The 8,388-nt window shown below is 44.9% G+C and overlaps 1 protein-coding gene across 1 annotated transcript in view; it reads right to left on the bottom strand.

The window, feature by feature from the left end:
• Positions 1-6,725, bottom strand: part of LOC112256324 (leucine-rich repeat and immunoglobulin-like domain-containing nogo receptor-interacting protein 2) — a 383,684-nt gene extending 376,959 nt beyond the window's left edge. The window contains exon 1 of the mRNA XM_024429491.2: positions 6,096-6,725. The gene's annotated coding sequence lies outside the window, so the exon portion shown is untranslated. The remainder of the gene's footprint in view (positions 1-6,095) is intronic.
• Between the last annotated feature and the right edge of the window lie 1,663 nt (positions 6,726-8,388).

Below are 8,388 nucleotides of genomic sequence, written 5' to 3'. Positions count from 1 at the left end.
AGGGAAGCTACAACCCCTCCCCGTTCCACAGCGGCCATGGTCACATCTGTCCATAGATTTCCTGACCGATCTTCCGCCGTCTCAGGGGAACACCACGGTTCTAGTGATTGTGGATCGGTTCTCTAAGTCCTGCCGTCTCCTCCCGTTGCCCGGTATCCCTACAGCCCTACAGACTGCGGAGGCGTTATTCACCCATGTCTTTCGGCACTACGGGGTGCCGGAGGACATCGTTTCTGATCGGGGCCCCCAATTCACGTCTCGGGTATGGAGAGCGTTCATGGAACGTTTGGGGGTCTCCGTCAGCCTGACCTCCGGTTATCACCCCGAGAGTAATGGGCAGGTGGAGAGAGTGAACCAGGAGGTGGGCAGGTTTCTGCGGTCGTATTGCCAGGATCGGCCAGGGGAGTGGGCACGATACATTCCCTGGGCTGAAATGGCTCAGAACTCACTACGCCACTCCTCTACTAACGTGTCCCCTTTTCAGTGTGTGTTGGGGTACCAGCCGGTCCTGGCACCATGGCATCCGAGCCAGACCGAGGCTCCTGCGGTGGAGGAATGGGTACAGCGCTCCAAGGAGACCTGGAGGGCCGTCCAGGACTCTCTACGACAAGCGAGTGGACGGCAGAAGAGGAGTGCTGACCGCCACCGCAGTGAGGCCCCGTGTTTGTACCGGGGGACAGGGTCTGGCTCTCGACCCGAAACCTACCTCTCCGCTTGCCCTGCCGGAAGCTGGGTCCGCAGTGTGTAGGGCCCTTTAAAGTCCTGAGGAGAATAAACGAGGTGTGTTATCGATTACAACTCCCTTCCTATTATCGTATTAACCCCTCGTTTCATGTGTCTCTCCTCAGGCCGGTGGTGGCTGGTCCCCTGCAGGACAGTGAGGTACCGGAGGTCCCTCCCCCTCTGGACATCGAGGGGACCCCGGCGTACAGGATCCGGGCCATTCTGGACTCAAGGCGCCGGGTGAGGGGCCTGCAGTACCTCGTGGACTGGGAGGGGTACGGTCCGGAGGAGAGGTGCTGGGTACCGGTGAGAGACATCTTGGATCCCTCCATGTTGAAGGATTTCCATCGCCTCCATCCGGATCGCCCTGCGCCTCGTCCTCCGGGGCGACCTCGAGGCCGGTGTCGGCGCGCTGCGGGAGCCGCGCGTCAGGGGGGTACTGTCACGAGTCCGACCGAGGGTGTTTCCTTTTCCCGGGCGGGTGGCGCTCGGCGGTCGTCGTCACCGGCCTATTAGCTGCCACTGATTGTTTTTTCCTCCCCCTCCTTGTATGTTTAGTGGTAGCACCTGTGTAGGGTTAATTAGTTTGTCTTTATTAGACAGCCGGCCCGCCTGGTTGTTGTGCGGGATTATTTCATTGTAACCTTCGGCTCTGTTGTGTTTTTGTATGTTACTTTTGTGAGCACCCTGTGGTGTGTTAAGCGCGATTAAAAAGACGCACAGCATTGAAATTCTGTTTCCTGCAGTTGACTCCACACACTGTAGGATACCACTGCATTTATAGTGTTTTACTGTTTAAATTACAGAAAGGTGTTAGTGTGCTGCAAAATAAATGTATGGTATTTTACTGTGTATTCTATGATAAACTACTGCATTCAGTTTATACAGTGTCATACTGTTGATTAATACAGTAAGTTACTGATAAAATTACAACAACAAAAAATGACATTCTCTCATTCCCGCTCCCGACACGTTACCCATCTGACCCGTACTAATGCTTCCTGTTGACAAACTCGGGAGGGATGCAGGGGACTGTGCTAGAGGTGACCCGCAACACTAGTCCCCGGCAGTTCACTCAGAGAGGTCGTGGTCCAAAGTGACACTGTTGACAGGGTCACTGTCAACAGGAGTTGTCCATGATCTGTCCTCAAGCCCCAGCCTCTCCTCGTGTGCTCTTCCCAGAGGGATTTGCACTGCCACCAATGGTCACTCTCTGCCATCCACCACTGGAGCAGGGGCCAGAGGATTCTGCCACGCCATGCCCTTGCTGGCCACGGTGTGCTCATGTGGCAAGGACACTGTCCTGGTTTCATGCACTTAATAGAAAACAAGTTTCCTTTTGTTTATGATTTTTGGTGGGTGAACTGTGAAACCATCACTACCTTTGGTAGCACTGCTGCTACAAGCGAACCACATTTTAGAGAACCAGTGGTGCTCCATTTCACAAGCCAATGTTTGGCTAACCACTTTGATAGGAGTCAATGAGTATTCATAAATCCATTAGACTTGATCTCCATTCAACACAAGGTCCTCTTAAAAATGTCTTTAAGAAAGCTGGCTGTCTATACAGTACAGATGTGGGACATCTGAACACTGGAATAAACATGTACACTATGTAAAAAGCCAGCATGCGCTTAGTGGCCCGATCTGTGTAAGCATGTGGCTAAGTAAAGCCTGAAATGTATTTATAATTAGCCTGAAATGGATTTATCAGTGGTGCATCTATCAGCCTGTCAGATATTGAATATTCACCCAAGGGATCCGTTTAACAAGAAACAGTGGAGGAGAAAGCGTATTCAAGCCCAAATCAAATTAATTTCAGAAAAAAAGATGGAAGACGGTCATTCATGTTGGTGATAGACATGCCAACAAGACACTGCATGTGTCTCTTTTCATAATGACCTGCGTATTTCTGTCACCAAGCCACAGTATGACAATGCCATTCAGGCTCCTCTCTGTACCCGACAAAGGTCATTGTGTCGAAAAACCTGAAACCCAATGTTGACAGCACAGAGAGCATTGATTTTCCTATTCCTTAATGGACTGTCTAAAAATATGCCACTGTGCTCGGGCCACGTATTCCCTTTCACACAGTTCAACCACGCTACTTCTGACAGACAAGTCAACCTCCTATAATGGCAAATTTTTTGCTTCTACAGTCTGGATAATAACAACTCTGTTATATTACAGTAATGTTCTACAGAGTGCTTTCAGACAGTTGGGCAGGAGGCCTGAAGTATTGACATTTTAGGATGGGGGCATTTAAGAACAGTACAGTTAATAGCCCGGGACAGAAAGAAGATCTTTTAATGTCCACATAAATGCTGAGACGCCTGTGAATCTCCGAAGAATGCATAGAGGATGCTCTGGTATAATTTCCTAGTCTAAATCAACGCATAGAGTTACCTTCTAATGGCTAGCAAACATTGAATATGACTGAATCTCTACAGCGAAAGTGGGCCTTCTTATTCATCATTGAAGTGTCTGACAAGTCCTCTTGATGTATGAGTAGTTTATAGTTACATAGCAACCCAGGTAATATGACTTAAGTGCAATCGTTCCAGTTCCTCTGTGGCTACTCTAACCACGATTGTCCAATCCAACCAAGCACATCTTACACGTGTCCTGTATTAGCTGGAAGTCTTCCTTCCCTGAAGTAATCCCTGGCTTTATTCTCACTAATGCAGAGTGCTTGTTATTAGCCTTCACCGTCGTGCCTGTAAATGTATCCCTCTCACTAGTCACATTTAGTTCTGTAGAACTCTGAAGTGCAACTGTTTTTGCGTGACCCATCTGCACATTCTAATTTAATTGCAGTTTAGTACAACTGCCACACTGGCATATAACATAGTAGCATAACCCTAAATACTGTATGCTTGTCTGCATCTCGGCTAAAAATCGGGGTAAAAGATCGATAGGAATGTAAATCTCATTCGTTACATTTAGTAATTGCTTGCTTTTCTAAAGTCTAGCAATCTTGTCAGCAGGCATGCCAGCTAAGGTAGTTAGACCAGCTACGCTCCCTTGATTGATTGGGAGATTGGGAACCTATCTAGCTGGCTAGCTAAAAGTGGCTAGTATTACAGAGAAACAACAAAACAATCCCCCTATTCTTTCAGCAAACAGATTCTGGTTAAATTGTAATAAGTAATATTGGCTATAAACAAGTCTTAACAAATTCCTGCTTAAAATATAAGGCATAATTCAAAATATTTCATCTATGTGATTCCAAAACGCAGAAACTATAGAAAATGATTTATTATAGTTGGAAGCACTTATGTCATATTTCAGCTGCTTAGTGATGAACATTTTATACTGATTCAAACTGTACCTGTATGTAATAAATCAAAAGCACAGGATTTTTTTTACATCAAAGTTGTTTTCTTCTCTCATTTCTACCACTTGTTAATGTGTCGTCTACGATTCTGATTATTAACTGGAAAAAAATGATAACTCCCTCTATGCTCCATCAATACTGTATGATTCAGTGGATGCATTATTCTACTGAAATGGAAGACCAAGTCTTTGACTCCTTTGCCAGCATCAGACAGAAAAAAAACAGACCGCACCTTTTCCCTTTACAGGAGTTGGAGACACACACGCAAACAAGCATACGCACACGAACATAAACACACACAAGCATACACACACACACACACACACACACACACACACACACACACACACACACACACACACACACACACACACACACACACACACACACACACACACACACACACATACATCCCTGGACTAAATCATTTAGCAGATTCAAAAAGCCGTGAAAGCAAAATCGCCATTGCTTATTGACAGTGAAAAGCAGTACAAGGTTTAATGAGATCCAATTCAGATCTTCCTTTACCCGTGTAACCCCGGATCGTAGTCTGTGCGTCAGTGCTGACATGGTTAACACTCAATAAAACATCAAAGCGGATGAAGCGCACAGCTCTGGACACACATACACCCACACACTCAACACCCACACACACACACACACACACACACACATAAAAACACACGTCTGCCATACTGCTCATTAGATTACACCTATACCTGGACTGTGCAAACAAAAAGATGAATAGCCAACAGTCTCTTTCACGAGGTAACATGTGAAAACACACGTTAATTTCAATACCAGAGCTTTGTCACATTGATGGGCAAAATCTTATATTCGAAATATTGTTTTTTTATTTTTGATTGAACCTTTATTTAACTAGGCAAGTCAGTTAAGAACACGTTGTTATTTACAATATTGATTGACCAGCATTATATTACAGATAAGAAATAGCCAGTCCTATTGGTGGACATTTAGCAACTGTACCTCAGGAACTGTCTTCAACTTCCATCCACCCTCTTCTGCCTCGTACACCCCCTCTAGCCCCCTGTTGGTGTCTCTAGAGGCAAAAGCATTTAGTGGTCACTGGTTTGCATGCTACACGAGGTAGCGTCATAATAATCCTCCCCAGCAGGGGCAGGCTTTGACAGGTACAGGCTATTTATTATTCAATTATTTTCAATATTTCAGGGCAGACAGGATGTGCATGCAATCATACATATTTCAGCCTGTTCCTACAAAAGATATATCGATAGGGAGGTGCTGTAGATTCCCTCTAACAATGCTGCATTATATTTATAGCCCCCTCTTTTATATCCCTCAATCATCCTATGAATCAGTTTCTTCTAATTTACATTCAACAAGGACCTTGAGGAGAGAAAACACATGCTTATCTACGCGTTTCATCACACTTTCAGCTTAGCAGGAACAAAGATGGGCATGACTGTAGGACAGAAACGATGCATTGCATTACAAGATTCTCCTTGAAAAACTCGCAAGGAACTGATGGCAGAAGTATGATGCGGGGCATTTAAGACATTCGGGCAGCATTCGAAACAACGAAAACAATCTGTTTGCTGTCTGCTACGATTAAACGGGAAAACAGCTCTTCATATGCAGAGTGGCTGTGGCTGTGCAGCTGTGACTCGGTGGTGGGTGGTTGTGGTTAAAATACAAAAGTATTCCCATGGCCCATAGACATGGCCCTTACAAAGACGAAGGCAAACACCAGTGGTAATTATGACCTTCCACCCAGGCTTCCTGCTGGAAGCCACGATGCAGAGACCGAGTCCCCAAAGATAAATTGCTTTCCACACTGGCATCATATCAATCATGCATAGGGATAAGGTAAGAGGAAGAGAAATCACAGAAACTTTTCATTTAACAGCCTGGTGATGACTCAAACGCACCTACCTCTCCGTCTGATTCTTCTCCCTTTTTTTCTTCTGCTGCTGAGTATTGCAGTTACCTAACACAGGAGGAGTACAGTAGCTGGCTGGCTGATACACCGGGAGAGTTGAAGATAGGTCCTTACCTTGAAATGCCATCCAGGATCCAATAGTCCACAAGATTAGCTGACTGAAGCTGAGAGCTGTCAGCTCCAAAAAAGAAAAGGATGCTTCTCAAGTTCACCTGGAACAGGAGCCTTTGAATTCAAAATAACGTTAAGCGTTTTTTTCCCCGTTTTTTTTCTCTAAATTATATCTTTCACTGCTGTGTGCTCCTACTTCCTTTATTTCCCTGGTTGTGCTGTATCTTTTCTGTTGCGTCCCTTGGTATTCCACCTTATTAAACCCAAACGCTGATTGGATCTTCTCCTCTTTTGTTACAGACAGGCAGGCAGCGATTAATTGCGAGATCCACAGAGGGAGAACACTCCTCGTGCGCACTGGCTTCCCTGAAAATGACTAGAGGTAGTCTGTGCTCTCCACACCTCGAAGATGGGAGCTGTCCTCTGTTCAGCCCAGCATTGGGGGGAGGGGTCCCCCAGAGTGCAAACTTTCAGACACCTCTCACCACCCAATAGGAGGTAGAAGTGGATAGCGAACTGTTCTTGTATAATATTCTCTTTTTTTCCCCTTCCAATTTGCCTTGTTTTGTTGCTCTCCCCTGTAGAACGCTGTCTGCTGAGAAGTGGAAGAATGAACGCTGCTCTCTCTCTCTCTCTCTCTCTCTCTCTCACACACACTCCCCTCCCTGCAACTCCCACCCCCTTGTTTTCGCTCCCTTCCTCTCTCTCTCTCTCTCTCTCTCTCTCTCTCTCTCTCTCTCTCACACACACTCCCCTCCCTGCAACTCCCACCCCCTTGTTTTCGCTCCCTTCCTCTCTCTCTCTCTCTCTCTCTCTCTCTCTCTCTCTCTCTCTCTCTCTCTCTCTATCCTCCCTCTCGCTCCCATGTCTGTCGTCTGACAATAACCTCTTTGGCATTCACAGTCATGTCAGATAGAAAAGGTTCGCCGCCTGCACTTCTTAGGATCCCTTAGGGATACAAATAATGGTCTGATAAATATGGGAAGCTAAATAGAGAGTGAGTAAAGATACAACATGAACATTAATGAAGGAACGAGAAACGAGAAAGTGACTCTGACTAACCTTTTTTCCCCCCATTATTACTGACTCCATGGAGCTTTCGTCTTTTTCATCTCTCTTTTGCAAATGCCTTGTAGTGGATCAGGTCAGGAGTTGATGTTGGCCAACTGTCAAGAGAGATTGAAGAGGGAGACGAAAATAGCAGCAGTAACAGACCAGTGCTCTGAATCGAGGCAAGGACAATCCACGAGATTTAGCAAAGCGTGGATTTTTTTTTTTACAATTAGCAGCCTAAACAAATTGCCAGCAATTCCCTTATCACTCAGTGCACATACACACAGAATATTACCCTGGACGCGGAAGCTGAATGAAACAATATGCACAACAATTAGAAACAAAAGAAATAGGTCCCTTGAACATTTCAAGTGGAGCATCGGCATGTATCTAAGCTATGTCTTTACACTTGATTACTAAAGTAACGTTCAGGCATAATCCGTTTGTCATGTACTTAGGCGTAGCATGACAGCATGTGTGTGTTATTTTTACAAACCAAGCATAAATAATGACTGATGATTATCACCTCAGGAATTAAATTGCTGGGAATCGTGCCAGTGTGAGAAATGTCACTTTTTGTTTACTACATTTATTTTTCTCACATAATCTTCACGCTTTCCAAACATTTATCCAACAAGACTCACGTGACTGATGCTCTTATACCCGTGTAATGCAGTAATTACTCTGGTGACAACATGTTGTGACAGTTAAGATAATGTTGTTACTAGAGTAATTACACAGGTAAAAGAGAATCTTAATGTAAAGTGTTACAGACAAAAGGACTTTAGATCATGTTTTACGTAGATCGTGATAACAGGAAGGAGCATGACCTTGATCTCTATAAGTCATCTAACTATGAAGCTAAAAGATGAAGAACCCTCAACCGGTCCACTGACCTCTGCATCCTTTCCATCATCACCATTACACTCCTGTCTTTCCTAGAAAACACATCCATTGGCACACTCAATCACAGCCAATGGCACACATCAAATGGCCCACCCAACTACCGACTCCAGTCTATCAAAGAGTGTGGTTGAAAATGTAACTGGAACTATTCACATCACAGACCAGCTATCTAACCATTATAATACAAGAGACCGAATCATTAGCAGGTTTTTGATGCTCGCTCCTTTCTTTACTGTTGAACTACAATCACGTACTGTGACAGTAATTTCTATGTTATAACTGTGCTGTTACATTGCACCAATGATAAATAACATTTTACAATGTTCTAGAATGGGAT

The sequence above is a fragment of the Oncorhynchus tshawytscha genome, linkage group LG08, assembly GCF_018296145.1.
Source record: "Oncorhynchus tshawytscha isolate Ot180627B linkage group LG08, Otsh_v2.0, whole genome shotgun sequence".
NCBI lineage: Eukaryota > Metazoa > Chordata > Actinopteri > Salmoniformes > Salmonidae > Oncorhynchus > Oncorhynchus tshawytscha.
Note: the sequence above shows the minus strand (reverse complement) of the source record. Positions and strands in the feature narration are given on the sequence as shown.